Source organism: Somniosus microcephalus, chromosome 11 (genome assembly GCF_052327205.1).
Source record: "Somniosus microcephalus isolate GS21.2 chromosome 11, FLI_Smic_1.0, whole genome shotgun sequence".
NCBI classification, from domain to species: domain Eukaryota; kingdom Metazoa; phylum Chordata; class Chondrichthyes; order Squaliformes; family Somniosidae; genus Somniosus; species Somniosus microcephalus.
The window spans coordinates 201681703-201701921 of NC_140997.1; positions in this window are offsets into that span (position 1 = coordinate 201681703).

The following is a 20219-nucleotide window of genomic DNA, read 5'->3' on the forward strand; positions in this document are numbered from 1 at the left end:
TTTTCTCCATTATTTTTATGTATATGTATATATAAAACAGTCAGGGAACTACACAGAGGGTAAAACTATACTCTCTTCACAGCACCCTATCTGTAATGTGCTGGAAAATTAAATAGCACAATCCCCCCCCCCCCCCGCAAGAACTAGCTAGTGAAGCTCTGGTTTCTAATCTAACGCCATGCCCGTTGATGGCGTATTACAGTTCCTCAACCCTGCTGAATGACCTACCTGTCGCTATTCAGATTATGAGGCATCGCTGTTTAGTATTCGTCACTGTTTAGTATTGAGCTATGCTTCCCATGTGAGACAACAAAAGGATAGTGAAAAGGCAGCCTTGGTATGATTTTGTTTGGGTCATTACAGAGACGGGTTCTTGAGCACCGGAGAGCTACAACTCCCGAGGAGATGGGGGAAAGCTGGAAAGGACTGAAATAAATAAGTCCATGCTCAGGTCTAGGGTCCGGCAGTAAGGAGGTTTGTTCAGGCAGTGGTTCAGAGAACTGCAGATGCTGATGAGCGATGACAAAGTATCTATATATATATATACTAGCTGGGGGAGCCCGGCTTTGTCAGGGCTGTTTTGGGCCGGGCGGTTTAAATCGAGTCCCAGGCTTTGGGGCCTCTCTGTGTCCCTCTGTGAATTTGGTGCTGGCAACATTTTAAATCGAGTCCCAGGCTTTTGGGCCCTGTCTCTGTGTCCCTCTCTCAATCTGCTGCCAGGCAACATGTCTACCTTTTAATACCTTGAAAGATGAAAGTGAAAGTACTTATAAAACGTTTTTGGTAAATCTTATGCTATTTTTAAAAGAGATACTAACTTTTTCGAAGCTGGATTAGCAGATTTTGAGCTGGAAGTAAATGGGGTTTTTAGCTTGAGGCAATGGCTGCCAGATCCCTGAGATGAAAACGACTAGTCCCACCCACAGACGCAGTGATTGGCCAACCATCAGGCGACTGAACTGTAGGATTGGTCAATCGTGACGGCACAGGATTGGCCGAACCTTGATGTCAGTCAATCAATGGTAATTAGCAGATAATGAGTTTAATTTTGAAGGTTTTTTGCATAAGGTACGAACAATTTTTGTCCGACCAAAAAGTAAATACGCTTACGACCGTCCTGGAACCGTAAGCTTTCTTTGGAGGTAACGCACGCGTAGGTACGCTCTATAACTTTCGAGTGCATAGCCGGACAGACGCACACCGGAGGACAGACAGACAGACAGATAGACAGACGGATCGATCCTTTTATATATAGAGATAACACTACAATGCTATACCGACCATCGCGCAGAACAGGCAAATTGCGTTCGGACAAACGTGCCCGGCATAAGCAGCGGGGACTGACTGTACCTCAATATTTTGAAATAGTACATTTCTCACAGTTGTCAAATTATATTCTACCTAATACAATAAAACTTCAAATGAGATACATTTTGCCAGAATCTTCACTCCTCAGCCTCTGATTCCAACCACTTTCCTGGCTGCTTGCTCAGGCTGAACCTGACTGTGTGCAATTTTAGTGTCCTGTTCGACCCTGAAATGGTTTAAATGCTACTTTCAGTCTCTGACTTTACCTCACTCCCACTGCTGCTGAAACTTTTATTCATGCCATCATCACTTCCAGGCTCGATTTCTTCTTGCTGTCCCCTTAAACTCCACCCTGCATAAACTGCAGGTCAACCAGAACTCACCACCTTCATTCTATCAAATCAAATCAAATCAAATCAAATCAACTTTTATTGTCATTATTAGTGCACAAGTGCAGTACAACGAAATGTAGGCTTGCGGCTCCCGAGAGTGTACATTTAGATTAAGACAATTGAACATTCAACATACATTTGGCTTGTAATACATTAACATAAACATAACCATAATAAAGTGCATTGGCAGATGTGCAGGCTTTAGAGTTTATTTGTGGAGTTCAGTAGGATGACAGCCCTGGGAAAGAAGCTGTTCCTAAATCTGGTCGTACGGGTGCGAATGCATCTGTAGCGTCTCCCAGATGGCAGGAGGGCGAACAGACTGTGGCTGGGGTGGGTAGGGTCTTTGATGATGGACCATGACCTCCGTAAACAGCGTTTCTGGTATATGTGCTCTATGGTCGGTAGCCGGGTGCCGGTAATGCGTTGGGCAGTTTTGACTACCCGCTGCAGGGCTTTCCGGTCATAGTAGCTACAGCTGCCATACCATACTGTGATACAGTTTGTCAGGATGCTCTCTATTGTGCAGCGGTAAAAGTTAGAGAGGGTCAGGGGTGACAGGTTACATCCCTTCAGCCTCCTTAGGAAATATAGGCGCTGCTGGGCCTTCTTCACCAGAGAGGAGGTATTGAGGGACCAGGAGAGGTCTTCCGTGATGTGGACTCCGAGGACTCCGTGATCTGCACTAAGTTCTGCTCAACTATCACCCATCTTCACCAATCTCCACTGGTTCCCATTCCCCAATACATTGCCTTGTATACCAATCCCTCCACAGCTTCACTCTGCCCTATCCACACTTCCACTATGCATCTCTCCACTCCACCATTGGTGACAGAGCCTTCAGCCACCTTGCTACATCCCACCACTGCACCCACCCCCCACCTTCAATAGCCTCATTAAGATATAGCTCTTCAATTACACCTTCAACCATACTCCATAAGCCTAGATTAACAGTCATCTCTCTTACTGTGAGAGATGAGATCCATAATGTTCTGGCCTGTTGCAACCTAAACTTGATTACCATTCAAAATAAAAGAGCAACATATATAATCCATGTCTGAAAGAAATTATTTATGGCCAGTCAGAATCATGACATTTGCACATGCTATGACTACCTGTATCCTTTCCAGAGCTAGACATATATCAGCAGGCAGGTCCAGAGTTGATAGACTGGAGACAGTGGGGATCTGGGTGACGGATTATTGCCCTAAAGGCTTGTTCTGAACAGATGCCTCTGGAAAAGCTCCCTGTGACCCGAACACCATCTCATTAAGCAGTGGTTTTTTGCAAATAGGCCACAGATAACTTAAATAATTCATATGCTAGAAATCAATTTTTGCTTGAAGAATTCTCATTTTAAAAAATTGGATGGCACATTGTCACTCACTTTTTATTGCCAAAAACAACTGTCCTGAATAAACTGGTAAATGGTACAGCAGAACTAAATACTTTTTAAGTTACAAATTACTTATGGAGGTGATAACTTTACAAATTTAAGGGGGGGCATTCTTCAGGGTTTATTCAACATCAAAGTTATTAAGTTGAAGTTCTGTTATTTATATAAGGAACTAATGATGAATGACTTAATTGAATAATCATTCCTTCATAACTGATTCTAAAGCTCCATGTATAAAGTTTATTTGCGATAAGATCATGTGGATTTTACTGTGAGTAACATTTCACTTCTAAGTAAATAGGTTTCACTTTTTTAAATGAATTATCTGTCAATCCATTGAAAGAATAAATGTGAAACTCCTTTTTAGTTCAAATACATGTATAATGATCCACAGTGTAAGAACATGCCCAGCTTTTTATTTTGTTTATTTTTTGGTTTTTCTTTCAAAGCAGGCACAAGATCCCATAATCAGAAAAAAACCTAAAACGGCACAGGTGGGGAATTTTACAACAAAGGTGTGTGGCAAATAGCCACTGTGTTAGCATGACTGGTCTTGTAAGTTAAAAATACTTGCAGGAGCATAGAAACAAGACTGTCAAAGTCTGAATTCTTGAAGAAAGAGTTGGGGTGTGTTCATGTTGAAAAAGCAAGTTCCTAGTGGTAATACCATATAAATTGTTCAATAGTTTAAACATGTAATAACTTTACAACAGTGTTTTACACCTTACAGATTATGCTAGTTGGGAAAAATATATTTACAGTTAATCAGTAAAATCCACGGTACATTTTTGGTTTGAGGCAACGTTTGAAATGTACTTGTCCTGTTTAGTTTTTCCCCAGGACATTATTCATTTCACCTTACAAATAGGTAATTCAAGTAATAAAACTATCTTGAGATCAGGCTACTGCATGGAATTATATTAAGCCATTTTTTAAGGGTCATTCATTAGAATCTATATTCTTGCAACAATCTAAGGCTAGCGTTTTTTGGTATTTATAACTACATATACCGTGAATTAAAAATATTTTGGCAAGATAATCAATATATGAGGTGCAAAGCAATACAGTGATATTTTGTGTGGGGCCAGATTATAATGATACATTAATAGGTAAAAGTAATTTAAGGATCAATTTATTCACACTTGGAATTATCCGCTTATTGTCAGCTTGGCTTAGTGCTAGTGCACTCACTTTGGGGTCAGTAAATTGAGGGTTCAAGCTCCATTTAAGGATTTGAGGACAAAATCTAGGCTGACACTTCAGTGCAGTACTGAGGGGGGCAATGTTCCCTCCTAAGGTGCACGGTGGCGCACTGATTGTGAGGTCGCGCGCAGGCCGTTCACCAACTGCTAATACTGGAAGAGATATCGTGCAGCAGGGGAAAAAAATTAGAGGGAACATTGTGAGGGGGCGGTGCATTCTTGGAGGTAATGGTTCAGCTTCTGCAGTCAGCTCTCGCTCTTCATCATGCTCATAGTTGCCCATAGACTTTTTGTGGGCTTTTGAACGGCAACTTTCCTGTTTGTAGCATCTTGCTGTGTACAATTTGGCTGCCACATCTGCCTACATAACAACAGTGACTACTTAAAAAGTAACCCATTTGTTGCAAACCATTTTGGACATGATAAGACACCATATAAATTCAGGTTCTTTCTTGATGAAATAGACTGTCGCCTAGTACAATGTTTACCTAAAGCCTTCAAAATGGCCAAGTTTCTGATTCAGCAGAAAGTAAGGATATTGCCTTGGTCCAGAAGAGCATGGAGAGAATGAAAAGAAAGAATTTGCATTTATATACAAAGGCCTAGAAATTCAGTATAGCCACTTTTGGGGCGGTAAAGTCGGGCGGCCGCTAAAGTTTGCGCCCGCCGGAAAGTGGAGGGCAGTTCGCCGAAATTCAGTAGCTTTGGCCAAGGAGTTTGCTCGAGCGCTAAAACTGGCGATGCACGGCTATCCTTAGGCGCTAAGCCGGCGGTGCAGACTGATACCACCGAGGCCGGGCGCAGCGCAGGTGCGGTCATGTTTTGATTGACAGCAGACACCCTGGCGCCGGCCAGCTCTTAAAGGGGGAAGGGTCGACTTGGTCTGCTGCCACGCCCTGGATACTGCAGCCCTCCAGCTAGGCCTAAACACTGCTGCTGGAGAGAAATAGCGCCAGGAAGGATGCAGAGGGCCCGTGAGCGAGCGCAGCGCTTCTCTGGCCATGATTTAAAGGTGCTGGTTAGGGCTTTGGAGAAGAGAAGCCATATCTTGTTCCCGGACAGTGGCAAGAAGCCTCCCAACAGGGTGTACAGGAGAGCCTGGAGGGATATCGCCCAGAGGGTCACAGCCACCTGCGATGTCCCCCGGACTGTTGTCCAATGCCAGAAAAAGTTTAACGACCTCACTCGGATTGTCAGGGTGAGTACCCTTTCCAGTGTCCTCCTCATCCTTGCATGTGCACCTCACATTATGGGCAAAGGGACCTCAAAGGCCTAATGGCCAGCCCTCCTCCAGCAGCTATGGCACTGGCATGAACATCAATTGCACTTTCTGCACTTTACACACTGGCCAAGCTATTCGACCATGGGAGGCAGTGCACACAACAACAGAGCACCACACTGGCCAAGCTATTCGACCATGGGAGGCAGTGCACACAACAACAGGGCACCACACTGTACTTAGAGGCCGTCCTTTCTCTTGCAGGCCAAGCTGGCCCAGAATCTGAAGAGCCGGACTGTCACCGGGGGAGGCCGTCCCCAGTTCCAGCAGCTCAGTGACCTGGAGGAGCGCGTGGGTCGACTCATGGGTGCCCGGGTGATTGGCCCCGTTGCAATTGGAGATGCCGACCCTGTGCTGGGCCCCAATGGTAAGGACATGACCTTTTGGACCTCTCTCGTTCCCCTTGCGCTTCATATCTACATCCTTTGCCACTGTCCGACCAATGCGCAGAATGCCACCACTCATGCCTCCCTCGCTGACGCCCTGTCCTCACTCTAAAGCTACTCTTGTGCCTTCCTGCTTTCAGCTGGTGAGGAGGAGGTCCCTGAAGCTGCGAGTGTCAGTCCCTCGGAAGAGGAGGACGAGGAGGAGCAAGAGGAAGGCGGCCCATCGGGGGAACCCTCATCCGCGCCAGGGGATGGCAATGGAGGGGACACGTCTTCCCTGGAGGAGAGCCAGGGGGAAGTGTTGCACGGGGGTGTAGCTCCTGTGCCCAGTGGCGTCCAGCCACGCGGGAAGGGTCGGGCAGCACGGCTGCCTTCTCCCCAGAGGGGGGAAGTGTTGCAGGGGAGTGTAGCTCCTGTGCCCAGTGGCGTCCAGCCACGCGGGAAGGGTCGGGCAGCTCAGCTGCCTTCTCCCCAGAGGGGGGAAGTGTTGCAGGGGAGTGTAGTTGCTGGGCCCAGTGGCGTGCAGCCACGCGGGAAGGGTCGGGCAGCTCGGCTGCCTTCTCCCCAGAGGGAGAGTCCGGCCTCCAGTCCGGAGACGGTCCTCACCCAGGAGGTGCGCCTCCTTGATCAAATGTCCGCGGACTCGGATCGTCGGCACACTGAGTTCATGGGGATTGTGGCACGGTTGCCTGAGGCCATTGAGTCCCTGGCTCATAGTGTGTCCGATTTCGGGGCCTCACAGGCCAGGGGTTTCGAACAACTCGCAGCAGCACAGGCCAGGGGTCTCGAACAATTCGGGGCATCACAGGACGCGAGTCGGGCCGAATTCGGGGCATCACAGGACGCGAGTCGGGACGAATTCAGGGCAGCACAGGCAGCGAGTGGACAGTTGATCAGTGGTGCCGTGCAGTCACTGGCTGGTCTGATGCGGGCACAGACCAGGGCAGTACGGGCACTCACTGCTGCCACACTCGCTGTGTCAGGCAGGCATCGCCAGGGCACCCGCCGCGCTGCAGCAGCACAGCGGTCTGGCCTTCACCAGATTGCTGCGCTTGCTGCAGTGCCAGCCCGGCCGAGTGCCAGTGTCTCAGGCGAGCAGCGAGCGCCTGACATCAGCCAGCTTGCCCCCATTGCTGCAGCCGCCACTGCCACTCCCCCAGCGAAGCTGCGACGAGCTGCTGGAGGGACTGATGCTGCCCAGCCACAGCTGCAGCAGTCAGCAGCCGGCCCCTCGAGGGCCAGAGCTCGTCTAGGCCGACCCCCAAGGGCATCTGCCGTCACGCAATGTGCCCCTCAGGAGCCTTCCCCCAGCCTTGCAGCACCCACAGGGCCCAGGTTGAGGTGGAGCAGCAGGTCGGCCAGGGGCCGTAAAAGCCTGGACAAGGACTCGCCCTCTCGGCACACAAAGTAGATTGTGTTGGCAAATGTTTTTTTATATGGGGGTGGTTGTGTTGTCTATGGGGGGGGTTCTTTTGGTAAGGCCGAGGATGAAGGCCATTTGGATGGACAAGTTTTGTTATTCCTCCCCAGGTTGCGGGAGTGAGATATGTTTTTGACTGTTTTTTGGGGGTGTTGTCTATTTTTGGGTTTCATGTGGGAAGGGCCCTGAGTTTGTTCAATAAAGCTTTTTCTTTATTCAGCTTGTCCATGTGTGATGTTTCAAGTGGTTGTTGCGTTAACCGGCTGAGGGCTTGCGGAGCGGCTGCATTCATGTGCCTTCATTGCCACAAGCCATTCCCTGACAGGGGGCCTAGAAGTGTCGTTCAATAAGCCGCCGACGGACGGCCCTTGGACCTTGTGGCTCCCTCCTGGGCTGGTACTCCTCCTCCTCCTCCTCCTCATGGTCCTCCTGCTCGTCCTCCTGAGGTGGTGGTCCAACGTGAGGTGGCAGTGCCTGAGTCCTGCGGATAGCCAGGTTGTGCAGCATGCAGCAAACGACGACGAACTGGGAGACTCTATCCGGCGAATACTGCAGAGATCCGCCGGAGCGATCCAGGCAGCGGAACCATTGCTTGAGGACGCCAATCGTTTGCTCTATGATGTTCCTTGTGGCTTGATGGCTTTCGTTGTATGCCTCCTCAGCAGGGGTCCTGGGCGCGCGGAGCGGGGTCATGAGCCATGTACACAAAGGATAGCCTTTGTCCCCGATGAGCCATCCTCTTGGGGGAGGCTGTGCCTGGAACATGTCAGCCACAGTAGTCTGGCGCAGGATAAATGCATCGTGGCTGCTGCCTGGAAAGCGGGCATTGACAGCTAGGATGCGCTGCCTGTGGTCACACACCAGCTGTACATTGAGGGAATGGTAGCCCTTCCGGTTGCGGTAATCCTTGGCATTGTCGATAGGTGCCCGCAAAGCCACATGCGTGCAGTCAATGGCGCCCTGCACCATGGGGAAGTCGGCGATCCTCGCAAATCCGACTGAACGCTGCTCCTGCCTCTCTAGGGTCATGGGGAAGGAGATGAATTGGTGTCTCCTTGTGAAAAGGGCATCGGTGACCTGCCGGATGCAGCGATGCACGGTGAACTGGGAGATGTTAGCTATGTCCCCAGCAGCGGCTTGGAAGGAGCCACTTGCATAAAAGTTCAGAGCCACCGTGACCTTCACTTCCACCGACAGAGACGTCCTGCACATCAGCTGTGGACGCAGATCTCTGTGAAGCAGCTGGCAGATCTCTGCAACCACCTCCCTTCTGAAGCGCAGCCTCTTAACACACTGCGCGGCAGTCATGGTGAGATAGGACACCTGCTGGCGGTATTCCCTGAGTGGGTAAGGCCTACGTTGCCGACGCCTGATGCCCCCTCTGCGTCTAGGCATGGCTGCCCCTCTCACACAGCGTCTGCGAGCCCTTCGCACATAATGCTGGAACTGAGGGTTGGAACCCCATGCAGCCCCCATAATATACTTGCAAACAATGAAATCACAATGAGGCAAATTTCCAAGCTCTGGCCAGAAGCCAAAAATACCTCTCCTATGTTGGGCCAAATCAGTAAGGTCTCTTCCTTGGTCTCTGTCCAGAAATCCGTTGCAGAAAAGTCATTGCAGCAAAATGGCTGGCCTTTATAGTTCAGTGTAAGTGCCCTTTAATTAGCGCTCCCCGAGGCCCGCAGGGCCTCTGCTGCGTTCCACTTCACAGTTCTTAACACCGCCACGCCCACATTGAGCGGGCGCGACTGAAGTTCCGGTTTGGGGCGCACAAAGGGCGTTGCACGACGAAATGACGTCATAAGTTGCGCGCGCAGCTGAGCGCGCGCAAACACTTTGCGCCGGCGCTAAATGTCTACTGAAGTTGGGCGTAGGCGCAGATCGTCCTGCGCCCGGGCGCTAAGTGCCTAGCGCTCGAGATCTACCCCTCCTAAGGCGCTAACGGCTGGCGAACGCAACTGAATTTCTAGGCCAAAGTGCTTACTTGATTTTATTCAATGCCCCATGTATGAAACCCAGCATAGAACTGCATATGCTTTACTAGATTTATTTTTGAACAGCAGATGCCTTTTTCTGAGCAATGAAACAATGACAGAATGCAAAAATGAAGACATTTCATTTTCCATTTCAGTTTATATGATTTATGTGTTAAATGTAGCACGATTTTTCCATTCTGTTAATTAAATTATATTTTAAAAAATACATGTTTCAAAATTGTGCGTTCCCACCATTTTGTTACTAGGTTGGGGGGAGGGTATTCAATCCATTTTTCAATCCAAGGTGCTCGTAATCCCCGTCAATATGAACCCGCCACTAACACACTGTAATTTCCTCCCAGAACCCTCATTAGCCAGAGTTTGGAGGCTAGAGAACTGCTGCTGTTGGGAGGGTGGGAAATATAGGCTGCAGCCAGTTAAGAGCAACGTCATTTTTCAGCAAGATGATAGAAGGAGCAGTGGCCTCAGAGGTGTTGCATCAATGGAGGTGCTGCCGCTGGAAGTGAGGGCCAGGAAGAACCATCTGATAGGCATTGAGGCCAGGAGGCCCCATAGCTGGTGTAGGCTGTGCAAAGGGAGGCGGCAGATGCAATTAGTGTAGCCTCCACTACCCCAAGAACTGCCACAAAATGCAGGAGAGGTTCAATGACCTCTGGTGCCAATGCACAATCTCTGCAACTCATACAGCTTAGTCACCTCCATATGAATGATTCTTAAATGGAGTTTAAATAGATTATGGCAGGCATACAAACAGCAGACAGAATCGTTGTGCAGGAAGGCAGTTATAATTAAACGCCCTTAAAAGTGCTCCAAGTATTTAATTAGCTTTGTGAAGGATTATATATATATCCCTTTTCTTTCTCTGCTTTTGCTAAAGAACATTCTTTCATCATGTGCATGTTGCTGTTCCCAATATTCATTACCTTGCATTTACCTACATTAAAATTAATCTGCCGTTTTTCAGACCATTTACTTAATTGAACCAGACTTTCCTCAATGGTGTTTCTCAACTGGCCACACATGGTATCATCAGCTTGGTATCATCAGCAAATTTTAGATTAATATCATAAGCATTCATCTCCTCCAAGTGTATTATGAGTAATGTGAACAGCGTCGTGCCCAGAGCAGAAGTCTGTAGAACTAGTGTGCAACATTTATAACCCCTTAGTTTGGAATTTAGTTTGGCATGCAACTTCTCCAACCTAGAGTCTTTGTCCTGTAGGATGTGTTGCAGCAAGTGGGAATAATGAATAGAAAATACTACCTAAATTGAACAAGATGAAATTAAGGCAGCCATTGTTAGATCATTCTAAATGTGTCAAATGTTCAAATCACTCTCACCCTCCAACTGTTGTTTAATTGGGATTTTTTTTCAGGGCTTAGTGGTTTCTGTAATGGCATTATGAAATACCCTTGATGAAATGTGTTAACTTGCAAAGCAAATAAACAGCATATATTCTACGAAATATTTATAAGGGAGGATAAAGGCTGTAAATTTCTGAACTTTGTTTTATGTAAACTGATAGTTTATGATGCAATGCAATCATGTGTATTTTATACTGCACTAGAGCAAGTATTAGATCCTCCAAGTACCTATAATTAACTTTATGCTCAGCATTCTTTACATTGCTTTCGATTATCAGGCATACTTAGGTATTGCCCTAAAGCCATTTCCTTCAGCATCATTGTAAAATAATAGTGAGCAACTATGTCTAAAGTAAACAGTAAAACAGTGAAACACAACTAATGCCATGAGCAACCTACATCAGACTAATAAATTTCAGCCTTGACTCAGTGGGAGCACTCTTGCCACTGAGAGTCATGGATTCAAGCCCCACTCCAGAGTCTTGAACATGTAATCTAGGCTGACACGCCAGTTAAATACAGGGGGAGCGCTGCATTATTAGAGGTACCGTCTTTCAGTTAAGATATTGTACAGGGGGAGAAATTCGGTATCGCCCCATTTGGGGCGCAATTATCGGCTGGGCGCAAAGTTTAGTGCCTGTCGCTAATTATCGCCTCCGACTGCAAACTTGGCTTCTATCACCCCTGGAGGTGATTGGAGCGCTATATCAGGCACTACACACCTGTCTTAAGGTGCTAATGTCGAGGAGCGAGGCGCTACCTCAGAGCGCTGGCAAAGCTCATGTGATGTCAGTCAGCAATGGAACACTGGCGCCAGCCAGTTCTTAAAGGGGAGGGTCAATCTTGCTCTCCCATCCACACCCTGCTCATTGCAGCCTTGAATCTCGGCCTGGAGAGACCTGTACATCAAATCTGCTGGAAAGAACAATGGAGAGGCCCAGGGAAAGAGCTCAGAGTGCAGCCCCCATAGTGTCTTCTAAATCGATACAAGGAAGGGCAAATCAAAATGAACCTGCAAAGTGCTGCTCAGTACCCAAAACTCCTTCACACAGCATTGAATCTCTCCAGAAGTCTCTCTCTCTCAGAATGCGTGGTGCAAAAATGTTGCTGAAAAAAAAGGCAGGAAGCAGTCGCCTTTAAATAGCGCTCCCCCAGTCCCTTCCTGACTGCAAAACGCTCCCCTCAACCTGTCGTTGCTAGCGGCAGGCGGTAAGGCAGGGGGCGCCACTCAATATCCGGTCTGGGGTGTTGCACGCTCGACTGACGTCACGATCTGCGGGCGCAGGAGATCGTGGTGGTAATGTTTAGCACCGCCGCAAAATGTCTGATCAATTTCGCGAGCGGCGCAAATATCGCCATGCCCGGGCGCTAGTTGCTTTGCGCCCCATCAGCACCCTCTTAGGGCGCTAACGGGAGGTGCAAAGCAACCGAATTTTTCCCCCTGTGAGGGCAGAGAGGGCCTCAGTTTAATTTGACATGAAAAATTCCATGACACTATTCAAAGAAGAACAGGAGATTTATCCCAGTTTTCCTCTAACATTTATCCCTCAACCAGCATCACTAAAACAGATATTCTGTTCATTTATCTCATTGTTGTTTGAGGGAACTTGCTGTGCACATATTTGCTGCTGTGGTTCCCAATATTACAAAAGTGACTACACTTCAGAAGTACTTTATTGGCTTAAGGAAGTGGCCCTAGAAATAGTAGATGCATTGCTGGTCATCTTCCAAAATTCTATAGACTCTGGAACAGTTCCCATGGATTGGAGGGTAGCTAATGTTACCCCACTATTCAAAAAAGGTGGTAGAGAGAAAACAGGGAATTATAGACCGGTAAAGCCTGACATCGGTAGTGGGGAAAACGCTAGAGTCCATTATAAAAGATGTAATAGCAGAGCACTTGGAAAACAGTGACAGGATCGGACAAAGTCAACATGGATTTACAAAAGGTAAATCGTACTTGACTAATCTACTGGAATTTTTTGAGGATGTAACTGGTAAAATAGATAAGGGAGAACCAGTGGATGTGGTGTATTTGGACTTTCAGAAGGCTTTCTATAAAGTCCCGCATAAGAGATTAGCGTGTAAAGTTAAGGCACATGGGATTGGGGGCAAGGTACTGACTTGGATAGAGAACTGGTTGGCAGACAGGAAGCAAAGATTTGGAATAAACGGGTCTTTTTCCGAGTGGCAGGCAGTGACTAGCGGGGTACCGCAGGGATCGGTGCTTGGACCCCAGCTATTCACAATATATATTAATGATCTAGACGAGGGGACTAGATGTAATAACTCCAAGTTTGCAGGCGACACAAAGCTGGGCGGGCGTGTGTGCTGTGAGGAGGATGCCGAGAAACTCCAGTATGATTTGGACAGGTTGGGTGATTGGGCAGATGCATGGCAGATGCAGTATAATGTGGATAAATGCGAGGTTATCCACTTTGGTGGCAAAAACAGGAAGACAGATTATCTGAACGGCAATAGATTGGGAGAAGGGGAAGTGCAATGAGACCTGGGTGTCCTTGTGCACTAGTCACTGAAGGTAAGCATGCAGGTGCAGCAGGCGGTTAAGAAGGCAAATGGTATGTTGGCCTTCATAGCGAGAGGATTTGAGTACTGGAGCAAGGATGTCTTGCTGCAGTTGTACAGGGCCTTGGTGAGACCACACCTTGAGTATTGTGTGCAGTTTTGGTCGCCTTATCTGAGGAAGGATGTTCTTGCCATGGAGAGAGTGCAGCGAAGATTCACCAGACTGATACCTGGGATGGCAGGAATGACATATGAGGAGAGATTGGGTCGACTGGGCTTATATTCGCTGGAGTTTAGAAGAATGAGAGGGGATCTCATTGAAACTTATAAAATTCTAACAGGACTAGACAGACTAAATGCAGGAAGGATGTTCCCGATGGCGGGGAGTCCAGAACCAGGGGTCACAGTCTAAGGGTAAGGGGTAAGCCATTTAGGACTGAGATGAGGAGGAATTTCTTCACCCAGAGAGTGGTGAACCTGTGGAATTCTCTACCACAGAAGGCAGTTGAGGCCAATTCATTAAATATATTCAAGAAGGAGTTAGATATATTTCTTAAGGATAAAGGGATCAAGGGATATGGGGAGAAGGCAGGGACAGGGTACTGAATTTGGATGATCAGCCATGATCTCGTTGAATGGCGGAGCAGGCTCAGGGGGCCGAATGGCCTACTCCTGCTCCTATCTTCTATGTTTCTATGATACGCTTTGAGATGTCCTGAGATTCTATATAAATGTAATTTCCTTCTTTATTCTATAAGGACTCACGATCAAACCCAATCATAATACAGCAGATCTAGTACACATTTTGTCTGCCAATTCACACTTTCGATATCACACTTTATGTCCCTCCTGCTCCTGACTGCACCCAGCAATAATTCAAGGGAAGCATCATTGAATCTGGGTGCTCCCCATGCATTTTGTGAATCCATCCTAGACACCTCCTTGACTGTTCCAAATTGCATTTCTGCATTGGCGCTTTAAATAGTGGATTTTCGATCGCATCATGCGGGTGCGCATCATGCCTGCTGCGCAGCTTGGAGACGCGAAACCCGGAAGGAAAAATTCAATGAAGTTGAAATCGGAGAACCCGACCGCTTGACTTTACTTCCAGGTTTCACGCATGCAATCTCCCTCTCCCTCCCACCCCCCAACCGCTCAGAACCTGCCTGTCCATTAGTATCGGGGCCATTATGTGGTGTGGATATTATGTGCTGGTCTGTCAGCTCTAAGTATTTTTTCCAGTTTGGGATGGTAGTTATTGTAGGGATCATCACTCCTATCTGAGTAAGAGTTACAAATAGTAACTGTGAACGTAGCAGAATGGGTGTAGGAGTGATATGAGGAAGGCAGGAAGAGATGGGGGGAGAGGGTTGACGTTTTAAGCCCGAGAAGTGGCCTTGGGACGGCAGTGGCGGCCCGGTTGATACTGCGAAGAGGGGCTGGTCGAGGGCAGTGACTTTAGCTGCGCCAAACTTTTCTGAGGCAGAGAAGCAGCATGAAAATGTCGGGGTGACTTGGTGTGGGTGGCAAAGAGGACGGGTTCTGGGTAGTAGCACTGAAATTTTGAAAAAACAGAAGTGACCAAAGGATGCTGGTGGTGGGTTGGTCCAGGGCAGGGGCAGGAAGTTAAGAGGGGGAAGGGGAGCAGGGGGAGTGGTAGAAGCTGTTTGAGAATAGTGGGTTGCAGGGAGGGGTCGAGGAGCACAGAAGCAGCAGAGTACGTGAGTGAGATAAGGCAAATAGAGGCGCAGAGCCTAGTGGGTTGTTGGGAGGTGGAGAGACGGTGAGGTTGGGGGAAGAAAGGCTGGGGATAAGTAAAGCAAGAGAAATTAAAATAGGAACATTTTAATTTAAATACTAAAGAAGAACTACATTGAAGAAAATTTTTAATTGAAACTTACCTGTAAATTGGCTAAGAAACAAAGTGGCAGAAAGAGTAGCTAGACATAGTTGGGAGACTTACCACAGAATAACCTAATGGCCACAGCTTGCAACTAAATCATTATAGGCAATATTTACATACAGGATTTGAATTGTAAATGTTTGTATAGGCTGTTTCAATATTAGATCTTGAAATAAGAGCAGGACAAAAAAAATGACAACAGGAAGTAGCTCAGTTTAACAGGAAATGCACACATACATGAGATTTTTAATAACATAGATGATAGCTTGACAGACACAAAAATATATGCCGTAGGGCTGATTTTAGCTTTTGGCAGTGGCTTTGAAGCCAATAGAAAGGACATCAGGCGGGGTGTATAATGAGTGACTGATCCTTTATAACTAGTTGGCTAGAATATAAAGGGGAGGAAGTTTTGCTACAGCTATACAAAGCTCTGGTTAGGCCACATCTGGAGCACTGTGTACAGTTCTGGGCACCGCACCTTGGAAAGGATATATTGGCCTTGGAAGGAGTGCAGAGCAGATTCACCAGAATGTTACCAGGGCTCCATGAGCTACATTATGAGGCGAGATTACATAAACTAGGCTTGTATTCCCTGGAATATAGAAGGTTAAGTGGCAATTTGATTGAGGTTTTTAGGATTTTGAAAGGAATTGATAGGGTAGATAGATTGAAACTTTTTCTGCAGGTAGGGGAGTCTAGGACAAGGGGACATAACGTTAACATCAGGCCATTCAAGAGAGAAGTTAGGAAACACTTCTTCACACAAAGGGTGGAAGCATGGAACTCTCTCCCACAAAAAGCAGTAGATGCTAGCTCAATTAACAATTTAAAATCTGAGATCGATAGAATTTTGCTAGCCAAGGGTATTAAGGGATATGGAGCCAAGGCAGGTGGATGAAGTTAAGATACAGATCAGCCATGATCTTATTAAATGGCGGAACAGGCTCGAGGGGCTGAATGGCCTACTCCTGTTCCTAATGTAACAGGCTTGAGGGGCTGAATGGCCTACTCCTGTTCCTAATGTAACAGGCTTGAGGGGCTGAATGGCCTACTCCTGTTCCTAATGTAACAGGCTTGAGGGGCTGAATGGCCTACTCCTGTTCCTATGTTCCTATCTGCTACCGCCCATTTTCTGCCATCACTGAAAGTTAAAATCAGCCCTAAAATATCAGGCACACTACATATTACAATGTTGTATACTCTGAAATCACTTATGTAGATTAACTTTGTGAGTGCATAGAAATTGTTTAAATATAAATCAACAACAAAGCCCCCCTATTAAAGACTAAATTTAGAGACACTATAGTGGTAATTTTCACTTTCACCATCTGGATGATAATCTGGAGGAGCAGATTGCCCACCTGTTATAGAACCCACTGACCGCGAGACAATTCACTCCCCAGATTACCGCCCAGACGGCGAAGGTGAAAATCACCATCTGCATGTTGACCTCAGGCATGACTTCTTGTACATCTTTTTCCTCTTTAGCCACAAGCTGTAAAGAATGCCCGTCAAGATTATAAGTATTGACTACCTAAAGTAGACATCAATCCAAAATGATCAAAGTTGGATAAAATTTCAGTCTTTGCGTTGTTAGGTAGTCCAGTTTTACCACATCCCTAATTGGGTACTTGATGATTAAATATTGGGGCTCCTGATTGTACATCTAACAAAAGCTTTATTGTTTGTTCCACTCCTTCTACCACCAATCTTTATTACACTGTTCTAATGTTTCACATTTTTTTACTTTTAATTTTTAACCACTTGTAGTTTACCTCAAATCAGCCTGTTGGTTGTGTTTATCAAGACAACCATACATTACACAAGTACAATATTTATATTATTTTAAATTTTTCTTTTACACAGCCAAACATGTTTTATGATAGACAAATTGATTTTTGCAATTAATGAAGTATGACAACAGACAAATTGGACAATATGATTTGTTTTCACTTTATCAGCAAATAGTCCACTTGTAACTGCAAAGCAGATCACTGGTCTGGAAGAAAGCAAAGGTTTTGTTCTAGCTATTAATCCTGTTTATTACTCTGTTGTGACCTTACTGATAAAAATAAATTAGTTTGGGGCCATTTTTTATGTACAAGAAGGCGACTTTCAGAAGATGAATAATTCAATCACTGGTATGCACCTAACTAAATACTGCAAGAAAATGTCAACAAATCATTCTTAAAACAAGCACAGAGTTTACGCATGAACTGAGATCCTTAATTTTATTTCATTTGTTGACTATACATAGTTCAGCAACTTGCTCAGATCTGAACATACTTGTTGAGTTACTTGGTCAGTAGGTTAAATAATCCTGTTGACATTAATTTATACAGCATTTATCTACAGTGCCTGGACTTGCTATTTATAACTAACTACGATCATTATTGTAACAAAGCCACAGCAAACTGGAGCACATTGCATCTTTGTAATTTTTACATAGCATATTTGTAGTTAAAAAAATACTGCTGGGCATAGACAAACAATTTTTTTAGGGAACAAAAATACTTATGTCATCAACTAATGCATATTTTCCCTAATATAACCACCAAATCTTCAGCTTTTCACAACTAATGAACAATTATGAGTTTAATTTTAAAAATATAAAATTGACAGCATAATTCTAAATGGCTTAAAGGCACACAACCACCCTCTCCCCACTTAAAATAACGAAACAAAAGAAACAGCAAGTAATATATACATGTACTGATAAAGGCATCTAAATCTTGATGTAAGGTTTAATTAGTGTAATGAACACAGATGTTTTTGGCTCCTTTTTTGTCCCAGGAAATTGTGTAGTGAAGACATTAATTTCATGAAGACATAGTTAACAATTTTGCATTGTGCTGTAATCAGACAGAATGAGGGGAAAATTACAAACCAGTTGCCATCAATCAGAGTGCTGCCACACGGCTATAGTAAAGTTAAGGTAAGCAGCTGCTCAAAGGGAAAGGTTCATAGTTCCTGTTGGATATACTTCTTCAATAAAATACATCCTAAAACTGTAATAATACTTCATAACTCATTATGCTAGGCTACACGTATAGACAGACTTCTTAAAAAAAAATGTTTGATGTTTTAAACTCTTATTGCACATTAGGATAAATTAAATTCCTGAAATATCTAGCGAAAGTCAAATCCTCTGGATTGTCAGGTCTTAAAGAGTTAATTAATTTTGAACTCAGTTAAAAAAAAATTAAAAGTAATTATAAAAAATAATACCACATATTACTTTCAGTTTATAAATAATATGTCCTAAAGCTACTTCTCAGTTTGAAGTCTTCTTGTTAAAACTTGACTAGAATTTACAGGCGAACGAGAGACAGCACCAAAGATGTGATGAGTTTTTCATTTTAAAGTTGAGCTCAAACGATGAAACAAGACCAAAGCTTTTACTTTCTCTGAAATGTGCTTGATAGGATTCCCTTTTTCAGGCCTCCGCAATTTGAAAGAGACAGTGTCCCTTTTGTTTGGTTTGTACTTTATGTGGTGTTTTCAAAACTACACCCAACAAGTCTTCACAGCTCTCCCCTTTAGCACAATGCATCTCAAACTTCTGCAGTAATGTTCGCATGCATTTTTACTCAACAAATCAAATAGTATATATCTTTAGAGTAGATTGTAATTTATCTATATGTTTTTCAGTATAAGGGATGATAATGATGTAAATCTTAGTACTTTGCATTTATAAATGTTAGCGTCAACAGATAGCACTCTTAAATCAGGTATGGAATGGATAGATATAAGGGATGTGTACCCCTTCACTCCAACAGTGGCGCTTAATATCAATAAATGTACCCCCTGCATTAGTGTGACATTTCCATTTCCCAGATCATTATTCATTTGGTGCCTTTCTGAGTAAGGTAGCTAGATTAGTGCTAAGTACAAAGACAGTTTTGTCCTATAAGTTTATGGGAATTAAGTTAAGAGACTATGCTGAATTTAACACTTGGGAGTGTTAAGAGCAGTTAGAGAAAGGGGACCAACATTGCTTCTTTCTCAGCAGATTTAGGAGGAAAGGGGTCATTATTCTAATACACCCTGTTCCTTCAAGTTTTGGTACCTTATGAGCAGCAATCGATTGTTTAACCTAATTTCCTTAAATACTTTTGCATCTTCAGTACACTTCATGTGGTCCATTTGAACAATAAAGTCAGCTTTCACATAGTGAATTCTGTTGCAAACTCTTTTGTCCCTCTGTAGATTTTTGTTCCCCTGATTCTTGTTTTAAATATTATGTTATTCATTCTTTTGTTTCTTCTTTCACGCTTGCTGTTAGTTACTCACCTTCTAGCCCAAATGGTGGAGTGCCATTTTTATCAGGCTTCTTCCAATGTCACTCTGAACTGACTACTAGGACATGCATGACAATGCCAAGGGATAACATTCCTGCTGATTCTTTAGCAGTGTGGGGATTGAACCTTGGCCTGACTGTTGTTGCTCCATGCATAGTGCTCCAATACACTGCACTATAAAACCACCGTCCATAAGTTAAAATTGTGCAAACAGTAAAACCAGAACTAAAGAATATTTTTGCATACAATTGGATTAGGGACATTCTTGCAAGCAACCTGCTTTGACTTAAATAAAACAAATATGTTATACTGAAAATACTAAGATATGTTTAAGGGCAGGGAAAAGGCCAGTAATATCAAGGCAAGGGTGATGAGGATTTCAAAATTTCAAAAACAATACTGTCCTTCAACCATTCTACTTTTTTTGAAAACTCATTATTTTACACAAACTAAGCAAACTATTATGAATTTTCTACTTTGAGTTACATTCAGTTTTTGCATTGATATATTTTACTGATTTAGCATCCATTTAACAAAAATGGATGGGGAAGGGCAATCAATTTGACGCTAAGATTATTTGGGGATTGATTGTGCATGAATAAGTAATTATAGAATAATATGATGTGATTCATAACTAAAGTCACTAGCAGAGTGGCTCCATTTTTTCTTCCATTCCTTAACCTTCAGCTTCTTAATATTTTAATAATATTCCCCTTTAAGTCAAACATTAAGACCCTG